This window comes from Maylandia zebra, linkage group LG15, assembly GCF_041146795.1.
Source record: "Maylandia zebra isolate NMK-2024a linkage group LG15, Mzebra_GT3a, whole genome shotgun sequence".
Lineage (NCBI taxonomy): Eukaryota > Metazoa > Chordata > Actinopteri > Cichliformes > Cichlidae > Maylandia > Maylandia zebra.
Window position 1 is genome coordinate 39,841,174 of NC_135181.1, and position 21,314 is coordinate 39,862,487.

At 39.0% G+C, this 21,314-nt stretch overlaps 1 long non-coding RNA gene across 1 annotated transcript in view; it reads left to right on the top strand.

The window, feature by feature from the left end:
- The first annotated feature begins 4,605 nt into the window (after positions 1-4,605).
- Positions 4,606-21,314, top strand: part of LOC101470939 (uncharacterized) — a 63,621-nt gene continuing 46,912 nt past the window's right edge. Inside the window, exon 1 of the long non-coding RNA XR_191443.2 lies at positions 4,606-4,693. This is a non-coding gene — a long non-coding RNA (uncharacterized LOC101470939). The remainder of the gene's footprint in view (positions 4,694-21,314) is intronic.

Consider the following 21,314-nt stretch of genomic DNA (forward strand, 5'->3'; position numbering starts at 1 on the left):
TTAGGTCTATTAGAACTAGACATCTAATAAAAAACACCTCAGCTCTGTTTATCATGTAATTTTCATTTATTCATAAAATAAATAAACAAAAACACTAGGTCAGCCAGTTATCTCTGTCTAAGTTGCCTTATTAAATGTTGAGTTATCGGAACAAAAAATGTTAAAAATTTTAAAAAAAGGAACGAGTAAGAGACAAAAATAGAGTGCACCCCCTACCCTGGACTCATGCTGATGGCTTTTGTTTGGGTCATATCAGAATAATGCGGCAAGCAGGTCAAATCCTTTCCGTCCTGAACGGACTTCAACAGAGCTCCTGGTGTTCTCAGCATGACTCAGTCCATGTACAGCAGGAGGTAGAAAACCCTGCCTAATCCCTTCAGTGCTTTTACAAATATCTGTATTTCCCCACTTAGGAGTTCTGAAGATTACTGCCACAGTCTGTGTATCTGTGGACAATGAGTGATTATTGTACCCACATGGTGTTTTTTTATTTGGCCCAGCAATCTATTTTATGGTTCAGGCAGCAATTCTGTCATGGATCCTGGGAATACAGTACAGGATGTGTTATAACCTCTGCGAGACGTGTGAAGTTTTCCATTTTTGGTTGTTTTCTGTGTCCATTGTTTAACCTGTTCTTTAACCTGTACACTTATCATTTTAAATGGAAAACTTTATGTTTGTTTGTTGAACTAAGAGTTCAGAAATGAGGTTTTTAAATTTTTTGAACCTGCAAAATGTTTAGATTATAAGAATATGGTTTATCGGACAACTCAAATATAGTGTGATAAAATCTTAATGATGTGGGTAAACAAACAATTGAAAATTAAAATAAAAACAAAATCATTTTCAGACAATTATCAAAAAGCAGTGCAAGGCGCCAGAACAGATGTGTGCTGGGTGAGCTAATATCAGTTGCACTGCAACTAATACCAGTTACACCGCAACTGATATTAGTTGCAGTGCAACTAATATCATCAAAAACAAATTTTATTAATTTTAAGAAAATAATGCAAAAAATTTTGCCTGCATAGGTTGATAAAATGTGACAATTTATTGCTTTACTTTTTTTATTATCATAAAATAAAATAAAAAGAAATAAAATAACAGGTTCATGTGTCGTGTTTTATCCATTGAATTACTGTATAGTACAAAACTAAAATGTGCGTCTTTTTCCTGTTTAACGTCATTTTTTAAATTAAGCTTGAACAATGAAATAATTACCAGAAATTTCTTTCTTTTTAACCGGCCTGTTTATTGAACCGTCTGACAAAAAGAAATTAAATATCATTCAATCATTAAATTTGTATTATTTTTCCTGCGTCCAGGATTTTTTTGTGATGTATTGTCTTAACAAATAATTGGGGAAATTAATATTTACATATTTAATATTTAGTTTGATGATGTGGAGGTCCAAAAAACACAAAAACACATGCACCAAATATGACACACTTGTGTTACAGGGTTAAGTAAACAGTAATAACGGCCAATTAAGAGAGGTATTAAAATAACATTTTATTGATAGTATTTTGAATTAAATATCATAAATAACTATCAGTTGGTAATGTGACTACTGCCTGTAGTATTATTGCTAAAATGAGAGTAATGATAATTGTTAATGTTTTTACCCGACTCTGTGATGTGCTGTCAGTCATTTATTTACTGACTCTTATTAGTAACGGGCTCATGCATACTCACCGTGATTTCCCCAGCCTCTGCTGATGTAGAGAAAAAAAAAGGTTTTATACACTGTCATCTGCATAGATCGTGATATTGAGTGCAACACTATTCTTTTATGTATGTCTTCATTAGTGTAATCTGCAGTGTAAGATGTGATTATAATATAAGCTTGAACAGCGAGTACACTCATATGGGTTATTCATGCATGTTGTGTATTAATTAGCAAGGAGCCTCTCTGGTGCGTTTCTTTTCAGGCCGGTTGTTTGAAGTGTTTCTTTACCAGCAGAGGATGCTCATGGCATTGGAGCCAACTCTGAGGAAGAGCCTCTCTTCCTTTTTCCCTTTAAGTTCACCCACCAAGGAGGCTCTGCTAATAAGTTCCCCGGGCTAACCCCAACCTGTTTTCAACCTCATTCCCTACAATATAAAGAGAACTAAAGATGCATTTGTTCTTGTAGATATTTTACTAGAGCTCTCAAATGTTGGACAAAGTATTCAGCACTTCATTCATTGTGGACTTAAAATGTTAAGTATTCACGTCATGAGATATAAAAATAGAATGTATGGTGCTAAACATAGTTGAATAGTTTCTGTGTTCCTCGCCATTTCATGTGAATAAGGATTAAATAAATTGGAGGGCTAGGCCATTACTGGACATATTTTCACAGCTTAAATCTGAAATGGAAATGAGAGGCAATTATAACAATTTCTAATATCACCATTATTACATGGTGACCCTTCATTTCACACAGTTTGGGCACTTTGGATAAAGCAGGCTTGTTGGAAGTCACACGGGCTTTTATTTTTCTTTCTGTCTGAAAGGGGCACTTGTCTTCGCTTTGACCTCTCAGGAGAGTGCTTTGTGTGCTCACTTTACTATGTGTTTTTTTCTCCCTTCTTCAGCTGTATCAGGGTGTCTGACTGTCCAGGAAAAGTCACCCAATCTGCCCCGCTGACACAGAAAAGGGCTTTTACAGGCTTCTGGGATTTCTTGGAGAACCGCAATCCAAAGTGTCCACTATGACCACTTAAAAGATGCTGACAACAGTATTAATGAGATTTCCTTTAGGCTGAATGGGGACAAAAATGATGCCTAACCACAGTTTCAGTTCAAATATTAGCTCTGTGGTATTGGTTTCCAAGGACTAGACTTCACTGGTACTTCACTGGTAATTTGATAGTTTAAGATGTAACTTTACGAAGCTGAAATAAGAATAAAAACTTCAGAAATTAATAGATTTGTTCTCAATAAATCAGTGTCAACAGACATATGGTAACAATCCTTTAAATGTAGCTTTTCATGTCCAAGTATTTATAGGTTTATCATTATGCAGTGATTATATGACACAAAGGTTATTTTACTGTTTTGGGACATTGTAAACAACAAACGATAAATAGAAGTAATTAAGTAACAATCTGTGCTTTAATCAATCAAAAAAATAACCTTGTTTTTCAATCTAAAATAATTCTTTCCCCCCTCACAATCACAGTGATCATGATTTTATTTCCTTTGGTTTTGTAAAGTCTGCTCTCGGCTCTTGCTTCATTAATTTTTTTCCTCATCAGTTCATCTCTGTAAGAGTGATGCTTGTTGACACATATTTGGACAGGGCAGAGGCTGTTATATCAGTGGAGCATGCCCATGCTTGTGAAGTTATCACCTTCAGCAGATCAAAGACAGTTGGAACATTATTTATGCATTGCTGAAAGGTGAGGTATTCAGTTGAAGTCAGCCAGCAAAGCATAGCTACCCTTTATTCTGAAGTAATGATTTCCTCTTGATTGAGTGCACCCAGTCAAATGCTGAGAGATCTGTGTTCTTTGTTCTGTGTGGGGCATAATATGAGACTTTAAAATAAAACAGTATTTTGTGGGGTTTTGTCAAATAATGTTGGACTGAAACACCCGCAAAGTTAACTGTGAGACCTGATTATTATTATTATTATCTTCAGAATTACTTTGCATTGATTTGTGCTAGGGTAAGTCGACTGCTATTTACTTTCCTACAGTGTGTTAATTTCAGAAAAAATGAGTAGTGACACAAATACACAGGGCTAACTAAAAGGTTGTGCCCCCAGACCGTGATGATCCTCAAAAAATTGTTTTATAGAGGATATACAGCGGTGAGCCCGAGGCTAGTCTTTAGCTGCTGTTGTTTCCTAAGGCCTAAGGCAACAACCTTGGTCCGTGTCATAACCCACTTTTATTATTAGGGAGGATATAAAAATATATATTCTGTGTCTTCATTGATTATCTCCCCCAATGGATCGGGTTCTTCGGGTTATAGCTACTGCTTTTATCAGATTTAACTGATGTGCTGCACAAATATAACATGTAGTAAGCTCTTAATTATTTATATTTATTTATTTTTTAGTTGATGTCAGCAGTTTGGGCCGTCAGTGAACCGCCACAAAGAGTTTGGTCCTTTTTAAACAGATGTTTCTAATGAGCAGAGGAAGCAGATTTAAGCAGCCTGCTCGGTCAGGACTATTTTCACTCAAAGGTCATTCAGGAAAGAGGAGGTACACCTCGTCACTTTTTGAAGGACTAAGTGTTCTGCTTTGAAACAGACCATTGGGAGACTCAAATGACTCAAAAGGCTATATCAGCGAGCACTTGTGGTTGACGTTATTTATTTATTAATTTGAGGCCTGTCTACTGACACATCTGAGTGGTCTAATTGCTGCGAATTGACACCAGTTACAGTCCATAATGGGAGCTTGGGAGTCTTTCCTAACCGCAGTTCATTCAGCCGCCCCTCGCTGCAACTTAACTGCCCTTAAAATGTCTGATTGCAACATGGGAGCTGTGGGGCGAGACAGGATTATCAGTCTTTGTTGTGTGACTGTGTCTATTATCCTGACCTCTATTCACAATGGGCCCTTAGGAGTGTCGCTTCCAGCCACACAGCAAACTACCCCATACCCGACAAACAACAAGTGAATCAGAGATCTCCCCCTGTCCCAATGCTCTAGACACTTACAGCTCCAACACTTGGCAAAGCGCACCACTGCAGGTAAGGCTATCAAATCCCTATTGATTTAATAAAGATAAATTGGAGGCACTTCCTTTCGGTGTTATTGCTGCAGAGCCGATTGATTGTTTGTGTTGACTGGCGATATTGTCACTGCAGTACTGTTAGTTACGCAAGTTCATTAGCTGTGAAAAGTTGCTTGCAGGGTCTTTTGTCTGGGATGTAGAAAGCTTTTGTGTGTGTTATAGTGGTTAAAAGTGGATTTGCACATGCATGTGATTTTGGTTAAGGAAAGGCCATTTTGGAAAAGCTAGCATGTATCTCCTGTTTTTATGTTGTTCCATGAGGATAGTCAAGACAATCAAACATTTAAAAGAATACATTTGAGAAATCCAATTTCCAGAGGTAAACTGTACAGCTTGTTCTTTTTTTAACCGATTACATTTAAAAAATGTTGTGATTAAAACAATCCTAATTTTGTGTTACATGAAACATTGTGTTACATTGCATTTTAATTCAAATGCATTATTTATCACCATTTAGTTTGGCATCAGAGGATGAGGTTTAATATTGATGAAAAGAAAAATAAAGTTGTAGAGCACCTTAGTTGGAGTCCCAAAGGAAATATATATCTTTAAAATTTTAGATCAGTAAATTAAACGTTCCACTGCTCACCAATCCAAGGTTTTGTAACTTTCTTTTTTTTTTCACTTGGATTTAAAAATGTAGCTTCTGTATAAAACAAAACTCTCGAGCCTTTTCTCTTTGTGCCAGTGAGAAACGGTAAGAATGGATGTGAACAATGCCAGAGGAGACGTCTAAAGATCCTACCAGCAGAGGGTTTTAGATTGAATCCTGGCCCAGCGTAGCTCACAGACATAGCAAGCGTCTGAATCAATTCCATACATATCCATTAAAGCACAACTGATTAATTCATCATGTTTATTTTCACGGTGGATGACACGCAGCCTATTTATAAACTCGCTATAATCATAAAGGTATCAAGGCAACAAGAAATTGAGGGCTTCTGTGGCTTACTTTCAATATTAGATTTGACCTAAAACCTAAATACACGCATGATGAATGAAAGATGAAGAAGGACAATCGATTTTTCCCCCTTCTTTTATTTTAGTTTTCGCATATCTAGTTGAAATCTCCGTGCTGTCGTGGCAGGTTAAAAGGAGGAAAGGGCGTTGAAGTTAACATCATCATCCATTAAGCCTTTTTGAAAACCAAATATGGCAGAGCTTTCGTTTTCGCTGAACCTATTCTTTCAGTAAAACGGTGCAAGCATAATTCTTCTCCATCTGTCAGGAGAACTTTAAAGCACAGCAAGTGTGAATTCAATTTATTTCTCTGTGCTCTGCCCCTCGCTGCAAATTGCTTAATGGTTTGAACTTTATTTCTGAAAGCAGCAATACAAAGTTGGGCGAGATAACATCTAGTCAGGGCCATTAGAAGTGCTTTGATTGTTTTGCATTTGTGTTATTGTAGAGTATTGTACCGGGGCCGTCCTCTGAATGCACTCTGTTTTCTAATTATCAAAAACTTGGATTTTTGAAACCTGAATAAAACCATCAATTCATAAAAATACACGAGGAAGGAAATTCAATAAACTAAAGAGGGGACAGATTTTATTTCATGTGATCAGTTGTTACAACAAAAGTGGGATTTTTTTGGCACTCTTTGGTTACAGGAAATAATTCTTGAAACTTCCTTAGTGGACTGCTATCGCTGAAGTCATCTCAAACGTGTCCTACTGTCAAACGGAGCTGTTCCACTGACTGCAGACTCACTTATCCTCTCTCAGCCCACTACATGAGATGGGGATGATTGCAGTCTTGAAATCAATGAAACCACAAACCTTCCTGATAATATTCCCTCTTGGGGTGCAGTGGCAGATACATTCAGCGCACTATTTATCCCTCTGCCAGAGTCTTTACTGGAGGCATTTGTGGGCTCAATTTGACGTGAACTATACTCAATGAGCTGGTGACAAATCTGCATGTTTACCACAAAGCTGTTCAAGCGGTGTCATATGTTGCTCCAAAAAGAAAGTGAAGAAGTTTACAATGTGTGCAAACAGCAAACAGGTTTAGCGCGTTTTTAGGTCTTATTCTTAAAGTCGGAAAGACTTGAGGAAGATGATGCTTTTGTTCTTTGGCTTTGTGTGATTGAACCCCCTGGAGAAACATTCACACATCTCTAAATACAAGTTTGACAATAAAAAAGTCTCTCAAGCCCTCCGATCAGTCATCGCTTTCCACAGCATTATTCCCCAAACAATAAAAAGACAATATCAGATTAATATATAGCCCGTTCTTGGTTGGGATTTATCCTTGTGGGGCAGGCAACGTCTCCCTGTCTGAACTCACCAAGCAGTAAGAAGGATTTGGTTGACAGAGCACAGCGGGCTCAGAGATGCCTTCGCATTTGAGGTCACTGGTGGATAGCGAAGTTATCTAAAGCCCCAGTTTGTGTCGATTTCCCCCACCGTCCCAGCGCGAGTGTCAGAGATTAGTGGTGCATCCATCCTCTGTGACCTCTAGGAGCTGAAGAGATACTTTGTCGCCATTTTGTTGCTGTCAAATGATGTAAGGTGAATACAGTGATTTCATTGGCAACCTATGCTGGCCCCGTTTTTGTAGCATGGCATCTAATTTCAGTCAGTGCGCCTTCCTCCCATCCTTTGCTTCATAAATTGCAGACATGAAGTCAAATTATGTGGGGATGCTTAGTCTCATTCTCCAGGAGACCACAGAGTAATGTGGGAACATTATTCTGACACCAGTCATTTTGGGTATTTGTGTTTATTTTTAGTTTGATTTCATGTCAAAAGAATTCTCAAAAATCTGACTTTATCTCATGTCTTTAATGTCACCTACTTATCAGAAACACTTTACCCTAAAACACACTTAATGCCAGTTCTAATTGCATAGCATGCAGAAATCAATCATATAGATCTTTCAGTTTTTAGTACATTGACTATTTAATGACACTCCGTAGTCTGACGACTAATTGACAGACCTTCACTCATGGTTACCCAACCGTTAACGGATCACCTCATATTTCAGTATATTTCTCATTTCAGCTGACAAGACAGTGATAGAAATAGACAAAACTTGTACAAGTAGTGTCAAAATGTCAACCCGACCATCTATGATCAACAAAATGTCTGTATTGAATCTCTCTACGGCCTCAGTATTCCCCGGCCAAAACAACAGAACTCAATGCAACCAGAAAACTGGCATAAAAACCTCAGCCAGTTATCTGACATTCCCATTTCTAAGGCTGTCAGTCCTTTGCCTGGTTCTGGCATTGTGCTGTGTATAAATCCTTCCCCTAAGGAAGAGGAGTTACTCAAAACACAGAGCTACACCAAAAAGCATACTTTACAATATCTTAAGAAACGATCTGCTGAGTGTTGAGGTGCGTGCATTATCTGAGAAAAGCAAGCAATCCATTCAGAATATCAGCAGTGAAAGTAAAACCTACACTTTCTGAGATCACCGCGATAAAACATGTACAACAGTTCACATAATGTCTAATTACCATTCCTCCAGATGTCCCCATTGTAGTGATTTAGTCTAGTATGAGAGAATCAATGTAAAAAGTACATCTTAAATTTATAGACGGCTCTCTGATTCTGCACCTTCTTGTTTTATCGTGTCAAAAAACATGCATTATTAATCCCATGTGTTGCCTCGAGTAATAAACCTATCTGAGGAGGAGCATGCGCAGCTCACTGAATGACGAGTCCTTAAGAAGGAAGGAAGAAACAGGAAATCCCCCCACCCCCACCCTCAGTATGTTTCGAGGTTTCCACATTTGAAACAGCAGTGCACTTCTTTATGCATTTAATCTCCTCTATAGATAGACCTGAATAATGCAAGGAGTTCTGTGCCAAAATGTCTGTATTTGCATCGGCAGGGGAGAACATATCTTGGGTCCACTCGTGCAGTTACCATAGCTGCAACTCCTGCTTAGGGATGGGTACCGGTGTCCGGTGCCATGATGGCACCGGTTCTGACATAAACGGTAGTAACCAGACCGAAAAGCAGCGCACATTTCGGTGCTTTATTTCGGTGCTTTTTTTTCCTGAGCTGTGATACACTTCTAGCCAATCATTTTACGTTTCCCAGGATAGTAGGCGGGGCCAGGTACGTACGTTCTGTTAGAGCAGAGCTACAGATTAAAAATGTCCAAGGCGAAGCGGTCAAAAGTCTGGCTGTACTTCACAGCAAAAGATGCAAACTCAGCAGCAACAAGTGCTTTAAGCTGATACTGTGATACTGTCAAAGGAGGTAACACCTCAAATCTGATGAAACACCTGGCGACGCATAGCGTTTTTTTTAAAAGCCGAGAAATGCGCCGTATTTGATAGCTTGCTGCGAGACCTCACACTGTGCACGTTGGGTGGGTTGCCAGTTATCGGACCCGGAGCAACATCCCCCAAAAACCCGAAGAGGAGAGTCCTGGCCCCTAGCCCTGCCAGTGTAGCAGAAATGATGAGGATGATGATGCAGCAGCAGCTGTTCTTCTCTGCGTGAGTCGCTTAATGTTGTTCGAGTGTAAATTACGTTGAGTAGGCTAACCACGTCATTACATTAATGCAGGTAAGGTGAACTAACAAACATCATCATAGCTACATGCGGCTGTCTTCTTGTTTGATGGCAGATGCTCCCTTCACCCTGGACAAAAAGGCTAAAATGACCAAAGAAAAAGTGGGAAACAGCTGAACATGAGAGGTTTTTGGACAAAGTTTGTGTTTTTTTCCATTGTTTAAGCACTGCTTCCAGCCAAGAGTGATACCATATATGCCCCATAGCTGCAGAAAAGGCTAACATTGTTATCTTTTTACAAAAAACAGCTGAACATGAGAGGTTTTTGGACAAAGTTTGTGTTCTCCATTCTTTAAGCACCGGTTTGAGCACCGTTTAAGCACCGGCACCGTTTTAAAAGTACCGATTTGGCACCGGTATCGGATAAAACCTAAACGATACCCATCCCTACTCCTGCTTTGTAAACGAGCGCCAACTTTCGCATCAAAAAAGGAAAAAAGAAAAGGAAGAAACCGCATTTTCTACAAGTAATTGTCAACTTAGCACATTGTATTGTGTTAATGTAGGAGTGAAATTGGCTGTGGTTACATGCATATCTGCCTTTATGCACACAATTTTTTCTTTGTGGTACACAAAATGTGGTCCTAAATGCTGGAGTATGTAAGGTAGCAAGGGTGTTTTAATTCACCTGGCTAATAGTGTGAGACAAGGCCCTTTAGGTCATCAATTACTATAAAGTAATGATTTCTAAAACTGCAGTTACACTTGGACAGTTCATGAATTATTCAGGAAGTACTAGAAGGATTAGAGGGACATTGTCCTCTCATGCCGATATCTTCAGTGGTTTACTTAGAAGTTTTTCCTTTTCTCACGTTGAATTTCATTGACGAGCATTCAAGCACACAAAAAATCCAAATAAACTATCTGCAGCAGCCATAAACATCTATCACATGGAGTTCATTAGGACTTTAGAAGAAGGAATAATTAGGTAAAGGCACAAGGAGAGGTTGTCTGTTTGTTTTGCCTGTAAGTAAGTTTATTTGGCTGAATCGTTCAGTTTCCCCAACAGTGTCATATCAGTGCAAACGACTGTAAATCATGCCAGCAATAAGCATGCGTATCACTATGTCTTGATTGCAAACGGAGGAATGAAAATAGACACATCTCTTTTGCCTGATTTTTTACAGAATTTAACTTGACATTACTTAAGCTAAAACACTGTGCCGCTCCTACTGTGCTGCTGTGCCTTGTTAGGCTGAATTGCTGCTGGGGGATGTCAGGGAAAGAAAAGGCCCAAGTTCATGCTTTACCTGCAGTAGATATTCACAGTAGAATATATATATATAAAAAAGAGTTGCTTTTCATTATATCTACTCTTTGCCCGGCAAAAAGCTTGGTGGGTGATGGGTCGTGTTTATTGTGGTGGTGTCAGCAGGTCCATAGAGGCAGACTGGACTGGTGTAATAACCATATAATTCAAGTTGTCAGCCCCTTTTCACCTGGCAACACAGAGAAGGAGCTGTCCATCATGTGCTCCGGCTTGCCTTTTAAATGGCCCTTTTCAAGTGATACTGGCCACTCGGGCGCTTGCATTCCAGATTCGTGCATGACGCTTTCATTACGATTTTAAGAGCACTCTGAGAGCTGTTTAAGTAGTGTTTAAAAGGAAACTATTTGCTTTACTCCTAACTGAGTGGAACAGGCGCTCCGGACCGGAGTCATACTACCAGTGATATGGCCTCGCTTCAATCAGGCCTATAACAATATGCCTGGCAGTCAAAAGTTAATGATAAGTATTGGAAGGAATAGCATTATCTGCTTAGTGTTCATCTCCACGAGCAGAAACTAAATGTGCTACCTGGGCCCAAGGCAGAATCTGTGTTCATACCTAGATAGGACCCCAGCTGTGTGTTTCACTGAGATAGCGCACCACAAAAGTAGCCATGACCAAAATGCTGATAAATGAATCGGTGACATTTGATGTGTTAGTTTAATCCCCCCCACCCCACCCCACTTTTAAGGCTCGATTTATTTATCAATTCATTTTGTGGCTTTGCTCCTCCTTAGCTACGAGGAGTTTGGATTTGTGGCTGCAGGAAGACTTGTGGAAGATTGATGTGTTATTCTTATCAAGCATGTCTTGATTAAAGTGTTTATAACTTTTCTGCCCTTAAGGGACAGGATGTGACATTTAAGGGTTTTTTTTACCTTTTATGTTCATGAAGAATTTCATTTTAAATCTTTTAGTTCTGCAATTTTTGACCCATAATCCCATTTTTTGGTTCTTTTGATTGGGACTTCAACTTTTTGCAACTGAAAGCAAAGACTTAGTATCTTAAACCACAAAAATATAACAGTCAGCCCGTTTATATGGAGTTCCAGTATCAAATTCTGTGGAGTATCCCAATTTACAATTGTAATAATATGTGAAAAATCTCATTGTTCACAAGCTTTATACTAACCAAGGCACGCTATCGTTTGTGACCACAAAGCAATTTTACCTTAAAAGCCAAAATATATCTATATGAATGCATTTTAAAAACGTAAAACTATATTACAACCCAAATCCCTCATTAATGAGTAGATCAGCCAAAACAAGAGACTGGATATGAAAAAAACCAATGAACAAGCTTTATGAAAGAGCCAAGATATCACAGGGTATCACATGTTCTATGGGCTTATTTGAGCTGCCTGAGATTACTATGCAAGAACAGCGAGCTTTCTTCCTTGAATCGACTTCAGAGCACACTGTTTTCAGATGCCGCTCCAAGTTCTACTACATGCCATGATTAATTCAGCCATAATGTATGTTAATATATGTTAATCTGTGTCACTGATATGCTAATGAATACCTTACTCCCACAATCCAACTTGTCTGTGGCAGCAGCGCACGCTACTTGAAGGAGGTACAATGTTAAAATTCTACAGAAAGATCGTCTGTACAAATTGTGCTCATATAGAAGCCCTGTGGTGGGCTGTGAGTCGACTGTGGCGACGCCGAGCATTGCCGGAAGTACTGTCCACCGTTCTCACAGAACTGTAACATAGAAAGAGATCAGTCAAGTTCATGATCACACAATTACAACGTGAAACCATATTTCTGTTTGTGAAAACATGTTGTACTGAAAATGGCTTCGTGTCATTTTTACATCTGTTTACAGACACTGAGATTTGTGTGAGTCCACAGTTTGAAAAGAAAAACTCCCATACATCAACAACACACACACACACACACACACACACACACACACACACACACACACACACACACACACACATCAAATAAAAAGGGCTCTAGGAAGGAAAACTGGGTAAATATGTAATTTGGAATCACGGTTCCACTTTCCTGATATTTTTCAAAGGCATATGAACCTCGAGCAATATCATCTCTTTATTAACAGTAGATGGCACCATGTCATCGTGATATAAAGAGTAAGCTTTAATTCATCTTTTATTTCCAAACCATCTCTATCACAAATGGGAGGAGGAGCGGGGATGGGGGTGGGGTACCAGATCTGCCAAAATCCACTGAATGGGAAGATTTTCTTGATTTATTTATTTAGAACTGTAACATTATTGAACGTCTTGTAGTAATAATAATAATAATAATGCAGTTTATCATATTTGAAAGAAGATGCTCCGATGTGTCTCGTTCAGCTTGGAGCATGCATTGGAACTGAACGCTCATTGTTTGTGATGCAACAATTGTGGGTGTGAAGATGTTCACTAGAAGAGCTGCTGGAGTGTTTGTGACTACACCAAAGTACAATCAGCGCAAAAATGTGTTGCAGCAGAGACTAGACGAAATGTCAGAGCGAGAGTGAGGGTTCACGTTTGCTGGAGATAACTCTCTTTGAACCTTAACCTGAAGGCTTCTTGACTGCTATTACCTGTTGCACTTTAAGAGGCCCGAATGCACTTGATGGTATCTGGTCGACATTCTTCGTCTGTAGAAAAGTTTGAAGAGGGCAAAGCTAGAACATCACACGCTTCTTCAGTGGTTTTAGTATTTGCTGTCTGTGGTCAAGTCTCCCTGTCTGGGCGAGGACACCTGCATCCTTGTAAAAATGACTGTGGAATTAATCATTTTCAAGCCAACACTTTGGTGAATATTTTATGATTCTATTTCGCTCTATTTGTCTTGGTTTTTTGTGACAATCAGGCCACTGGAAAACAGTTATCAATTATTCACATTTGCTCAACAGGCTCATCAACATTTACCAGAACGGTGGGCTGACGAGACACCTAGTAATACAGGAAAAAACGCTGTTAAACATTTTTGTTTTCTTAATTAAGTTTTTGAAGATAATGTGAAAACATAAGAATTAAGGAGTACAAGATACGAGATGTTTAATAATGTTGTCGGATCAGGAGCACGATGAGAGCGGAAGAAACTGCAGAGAAATAGCGGCGTGTTCAGGTTTACAAAAACAATGCATCTTCTGTGAAATAAATCATGTTTCTTTCAAACTTTCTTTACTCTGAATATTTCTGATTGGAAAGACATCAAGCTTTAGGGTTATTGGACTTCCTCTGATTCATTTCATCTGCTTTTTTTTTAAGGGCGCACTATTAATGATCGCGAAACTCGTAAACACACTCTGGCCATTTGCTTCGTCAGTGTTGTAAAAGATAATGACATGTTGAAAATAAATGAGCCACTCATAATCATAGCTAATCTGCCATCGCAGTCCTTCTCGTGAAAGACATTAATCAAGTTTGAATCCAGTGGGATATTTTATTTCCAATGCCTCAGGATAGCAAAGTGAGTGTAGACACTTAAGCCAGCTTTGAGTTGCACCTACTATAATACAATGGCCGCTAATTGCTAATTATGAAATTCTCTGATGGGCAGAGACACAGTGGGTTCATCCCATTATTGTTTATTTCTCATTATGCTGAGCTTTGTGCTAATGATTCCATTTTATTCACTGCACATGCACTGAAGAGTTTATCCACTGTCATGTGCAATATACTGTATATACTGTGCTGGATATAGTCACTGAACATAGGTCAAGACTACACGAAAACAAACCTTTTAAAGGACTGTTTTCAGCTGTGCCATTTCGTAGTCGTAATTGAATTTAAATGATTGTTTGCTCAGCGGGCCATAAAGTCCCTCAACAAAATGTCTCTAGAATGGAGCCATAACATCAAGTGAAGTCTTTTAAACAGTCATGGAAACATAACAACAAATCTCTGAGCAGCTCAACTGTAAAAACTAATTGTTATTGTCGGTGGAAAACACTTTCACGAAGCAATTCAACTTTGTATCAAGACGAGATCTAAGCAAATCTATGGAATGTAATTTTACAGCTTAGTTGTGTTCCTGCAATTCCCAAATGGTCACCCTCAGGATAAACTAAAGATTGTACCGCAGCAGGGCCCCTAATGACTCTAATAGTATTGGTGTTGTGAAAATACTGCTCAACAACCAGCACTGATCATACTATCAAAGCTTTTGCAAAGGCAGTGCAGAAAGTTACAGTTTTGAATGCTTGAATTTCACTTTAGGTCTTCACGCTGTTTCCAAAAAGGCTTGGAGGCAGCACATCTTCAACATCGCATCAAACCATCTGTTTGCTGCTCTTTACACATCAAAGGTTCACACAAAAAGTCCACTTACAGGTAGATGTAGTCAAGTCACCAGCATCGGTGTCGCCCAGTGTTAAAGCGAGGTCATTTATACCTCGTAAGTGCAAACTTTGAACCTGCCTCAAATTTACTTTGTCACAACACTGAGCAGTTACATAAGGAAATTTGCAGTTCTGATGCTCTGGAGCAAGAGTTGGAGCTCATTTATTAAAGTAGGACACCCCTGTGCAGCCTGCCACTGTGCTCTGCAGTGCTATTGTACAGTACAAGAAGAGTAACATGGCAAGAATATCAAAATGTTTAAGGAGGAGTTTTTCTCTGTGACTGACAGTAATTTCTTTTTAGTTGTAAGCCGCTGATGTTTGTGTATTCCCTCTACTTCGTTTATGGTTCATCCTCATAGTTTTTAGGGGAACTTCTTTAGGGCGGTCTCAGTATTCACCTCGACTGTCCTCCTCCAGACAACATACATAGGTCATTTGTAAAAGCGAGAGTGCAAGTGCAAGCGAGACTTGTACTCTCGTCTCCTGGTCAAAGTTAGGTGTGTTTTTGTCAGCGCACCACCAAAAATCCTGTTCGCTCTTTTAAAGTGAAATCACTCACTCAGTTTTTTCAGGAACAGTGTGGTTTCACCAAATATGACCAGCTCCTGAAGTAACTACTGAAGTAATGCTACATATTTAATTAGATTCGAATTATAGTTTTTCACAAGACGCCGATTTATAGTGTCTGTGACGTCACGTGTTGCCCTTGAACGTCGTCCACCAAAGAGGAAAACACAGAAATCACCTATTGAAAAAACAACAACAACAACAAAACAGAATGGGAATGTTTAAAGATTGGGATGAGTATGAGGTTGGGATGTGTGTTTTCTTAGTTGTGGATCAAATGATTAAGTTCTGATTCTGGATTTGGAAATTAATTAGGAATTCAATTCAGATTATTTTTTTATCAGTGTTGCTGTTAACAACGATTTTGTTTCTAATTTGGAAAGTAAATTGAAATAGTTGACCTGGTTTTGTTTTGTACCCTGACACAGCTGACCAGAGGCAGGAAGAGAGCAGAACAATCCTGCTTGTTATTAACGGCATAAAATTATTATATTGTGCCTTCTGAGAGAAATGTGGCTACAGCAGTCAGGTCAACTTGTGTGTACTTGTCTCTAAATTAAAAAATAATAATAATAATAATGTTCACTTAATGTGTTCATTTCCAAGGCTTTGATGTTCTGTGACAAAAGTGAGACTGAAAAAAATCATGATTTAATATATATAATATATCACATAACCACTACAAAAAACAAACAAACTGCATGCTCACCAGCAGCACCCACTGTGGAGTCCTGCCCAGATAATAAAGGTAGCCAATGAACATCTCTCAAACACATTTAACTTGCTAATGTCAGCTGTATAACAATGACTGAAACAATTTGGACAATATGGTTGATATGTTTTCAATGGATGGTAGCTAGCTATGCAGCTTAAACAGTATAAATATTTTCTGCATTCTTATATATCATTTTGAATTTGAACATTTATTGGCTATAAGTCTATAGAAAATAACATTATAAAAACACAAAACAAAATTAAAACATGTATTTATAGCCCCGATTGTGTCACGGTCTGGCTGGCAGACCGTGGGGATGTGGGGAAAGGAGGACCCAGGCGCGGTGCTCTATGTATAAACAGTGTGTTTATTTACAGAGTGGAACAAAAACAACAATAAATCCCCGTGTTCTCCCAGACTCCCGTGTCGTGTCTCTGCGTGAATAGTTCGTGTCTCTGTGCTCTCCGCTCCCGTGTCAGCACCCCCCGGTGCTCGCTGCTCTTCGTGCCTTCCACGCTCCTCCTGCGGGAAACAATAGACGCAGCCGTCAGGACACAAATAACCGCGGGCATACACTTACACACATTAACTCAATTCAATGGGACGACTAACGTGGAGTCTCAAGGAAATGATCCCGCGTCGGTGGGAGCTCCAAGACTCTCTTAAGTAGCTCCACCGACGAGGCCTGATCAGCAGCAGGTGTGTGGCTTCGGGTGTGGCCAGTCCCCTTGCAGGGCCACACCCTCCAGGCCTGACGCCGCCTATAAACAAGTGCTCAGCCACCCACACACACATATACACAAGCACAGGGAAGGGGGAGCAACACCAAAATACACAGCAATAATAATAATAATAATATAATACATGACTGCTCAGGGATCCTGGGTCGCCCAGTCCCAGGACCCTGACAGATTGTCCAGTTTCCAAACATGTACTGGCCACATAGGGCTCTTTTATCATCCCACGGGATTGTTATCAATTTAGTTATACTTGAACTTTTTATTGCATTCAAATGGCTAGAGAGTGAAACTAATTTAAATGCAGACGAGTTCATGTTTTTCCTTTCACCCCTGGCTATCGAGTGGGTGTCAGTTTATGCATGCTTGTTAAGATATGTGTGTAATGAAGTTAAAAAATCAAACCAGAATCCCGAACATGTTACACTTTCAGTGGGTCTGTCTGTGTTGTGCATTTTGGTCAGTTTGCTAGCAGGGTTTATTTGTCCCCTTGGAGCAAATCAATAAAAAAATATATCAGTTTTTTCCCCACGATGTGACATATCTGTCCTGATAGGAGTCGTTTCCTAGTATCAAAATAATGTGATCACATGATATGACCTGCGGTTATCATATGTTAACTCAAACATCTATGTTTTTTTGCTTTTTTTGAAGGATGGTTTTCTGAGTTACCAGTATAGTTTTTTTTATCGCTAAAGGGTCATCGTAGCATCTGATGGTTCTTTTTTACAGCATCTGTGTTTGACTGAATAAATTCAACTTTTTAGACCTATTATTTCATTATTACACATTTTTCTGCACAGAAATAGTATTTTTTACAAATTGTGATAATAGCCCTGCCTCTGTGGGGTTAGGAAGGTAGAAGATTTTTACTCTCCCATAAATTATTTTTAAACTATTTTATTATTATAAATAAAATAATTTCTCTTTGAATTCAGATTTTTTTTAACCTGACTGCAAATTCCTGAGGATAACATTATTTCTTACAGCATTTACAACATATACTACTGAGCTATAGTATTATCTGCAACTACATTATGGATGATATTATTCATTTTCATGTACTGCTTCAGGGTCAAGAAAAAGAGAGAAAATACTTCAACTACTGTTTGATTTTTCACGTTTTCATCATTACAGAATTTCAAGAAGAGTCATTTTTGCATCAAGTTTGCAACGGCAAACTTGATTGAACCTCTGCCACCAGCTCAACTATTATGCTCCAAAACACCTCTGTTCCCCTACACTTCTTCATTTCTGACATTCCAATTATCTTTACATCAATCATTAAAATCTATTAACATTTCATGTGTTTTTTTATGGATTATCTTAGGCTGCAGTTCCAGTCTTCGTGCCGAAAGATTTTTCTGGCAGAATAAAAATTTTACAGCTCAGTATAATTGAGTCTGTGTGTCACTATATCATGCAACATCCAAATGGACTCGTATACACTTCCTCTTAATAGTGGTTATAGCCATATGGAGTGTTTTATGATACATAGCTTTAATTAAAATACAAGGTGTTTTTTTTTCTCTTCAGCCAAGTTGGACAAAGTTAGAAATGATTTGAAGCGTGGATTTCCTTGTGATACTTGTAGTATCACAGAGTGTATTTGCCTTTCACACTTGGCTCATAAGTCACACAAGTATTCCTACAGATTACTCATTACTGATCTGATGCAGTATCAAAGTGATTGCCTGTTCAGTGACAACTAAGCTCAGTAAATATATTTAGTCATGACAATAAGAGCCAGAAAAGTCCCTTTGTTGATGACTATTTGCTTTTGAGCACCATTCACTATTCCTCAGTATTATTCAGTACTTGCTGATTATTTGGTTTCATTTAATTTCTATTCGCTCTGTGTTTTTAATTCACACTGATGCAAATCCATTCCAAGATTTTTTTATCCTTATTTTTTACTAAAACTGTCACAATTTGAATTCCTTTTCAGAGAGACCCCATGGTAAGATTCATTACAGCCAGGAGGGAGATCAGTGCTAAATAACTAGCTCATGGTGGCTTTTAAAGGCCTCCAACTTCCGCAACGGCAGGAACCTGAAACTCTATAGCATATCCATTAAGTGCATAAGTTAGCAAAATGAACTTGATAGGACTGTATTTGTCAGCAGAGGGTCAGGATTAGACTTGGGTCTAATTTATTGTGGAGAATATAAGATGTTATTTCAAAAGATGGGTGTTTAAAAAAAGCTCAGTTTTATATCTTTGTGGGTTTAACAAGAATTTCACAAAACTTTAAAAATGTGAAAAACAATATTATCTTAAATGTTGCTTGTAGCAAATCAATAATCAATTTTATAGTTTATATATTAATGTTCTTTAACAACATTTATTTTACATGCTTTCACAACGGGGCGGTCGTAGGTCAAGAGTTGCAAGTTTGCCTTGTAATCGGAAGGTTGCCAGTTCGAGCCCCGGCTCGGACAGTCTCAGTCGTTGTGTCCTTGGGCAAGACACTTCACCCGTTACCTACTGGTGGTGGTGGCGCCAGTGTCCGGCTGCCTCGCCTCTGCCAACGTAGCTGCCATCACCAGTGTGTGAATGACTGGATGTGTAAAGCACTATACAAATACTTTATACTCCATCACTGCACGATGAAGAAAAGTGAAGTTCAGGCTAGCTGGAGAATATAATAAATCTACATTTATGTCTTAGGAACAGATTAAGGATATATTTTTAATGCTGATGTAACAAACCTGCAAGAATGAAAAGAAAGGCTTACCAGATGGTAGTGAGTGCCTGCTGTGATGTATAGTCGGAACATGGGGGTACAAACAAAAAGAAAGAAAGCTGAGCGCAAAGCTGAAGATGCTAAGATTTTCAGTTGGAGTGACCTGGATGGATAAGGTTAGTTTTCAGAGGGACAGCTCAGGTTGAGCAACGTGGAGTGTAGTTTGGAGGAGGAATAGTGAGGATGTTGAATATGGAGCTAGCAGGCAGGATGAAAAGAGGAAGACCACAGAAAAGATTCATGGATGAGTTTGGTGTTACAGAAGAGGATGGTAGGGATAGGTGAGATGGAGACAGATGATCTGCTATGCCCATCCCTAAACGGACCTGCTGAAAGAAGACGAATGTAAGCAATCGAAATATTCCTTTTTCAATTGATTGCTTGCCATCGCCACCTCGCCTTCCAGTTTATATCTCACTGGCGTCTGCTACTCAGATAATGTATAAGGATGAAGAAGAACAGAACAGAAAACTGCTGGTTTTACTGAAACAAATACATTTAAACAATTCAGAAAGTACATTTAATGAAAAAAGAAGAAAAAAATGAGATTGAAAGAAAAATAATGCACTGTTTTTGTTCTTGTGTAATGGGGAAAAAAAATCTCAGTGCCAGTCAAAGAGATTGATTTCCATGTTCACAGGGGGGTCAACTTTCATATCAACGATGCTGTGATGTGATTTTGATTATGACTGCTTCAGTGCCACCCTGCTGAGATGATGTTTTTGGTTGCTGTCTCAGATATTTGAAATTGCTTAAGCAACAAAGTGAACTGACAGACAAGCAGACTTCTCAGAGAGCAGACAAAGTAGGAAAACCGATTCCTTCATTACCTTACCTCCTTACCTTCAAATTGCAGTTTGGGTAGTCAGAGTTTACAAAAGTTCTCATGTCGCTGTAGAGCAATTGTCGTGTTTACAGGAATAATGAAAGGACAGTGGTGTTCTCAGTTTTTCCCTTTGTATTGCAGCGGAGACTTCTCTCAACGCCGCTGTGAAGACATCCAATTAAAATCAGAAAATATGGCCTCTGAGCTGGAGGTTACTGCTCCCAGTGGTGTTCCACCAACAATATTTTCATGGATAAATGTCTGTCGATGGAAATAAATATACTTCACCGTGCGTGTAAGACCCCAAATAATGGCAGGCCTGATTGCGACTGAGTATTTCCCACTGTTATGGGCTTGTGTATAGTTTGGCATGTTCACAGTTAAATAAAAAACAAAAAACTTGAAAACTGAAGCATAATTTCCTCAACTTCCATCTTAAAACCCACCATGAGTGATGTGGAAATGTTTGGGAAATAATTTCATAAAGTCATAAAGAGATTGATTGTTCTGCACAGTTATGTAAATCAGTGCAACCGTTACAAAAATCACATATTTATTGATTACAGTTGAACAGAATAGGTGCTCCAATAGTAAACATACCAACATTTGGTCTGCCCTGTCTGAATTAGTTCAGCTTTGCCTCCGTGCCTGTAATTACTGCCCTATCGGAATGAGCTTAGCAAGCTAGTGTGAAGAAGTCCAGGTGAGGCCCAGCGTGGGTCCTTTCAGCCCTGCATATTCCAGCCCTGCCATTTAAAAAAGATGTTTTACCGCCTTGCAGCTCTGGTAAATGTCATGCCATTCTCCCCTGTGTGGGAGGAATTGCAGTCATGGCGGTGGTCAAAGAACCCCAGTCCTCACAACCAACAGG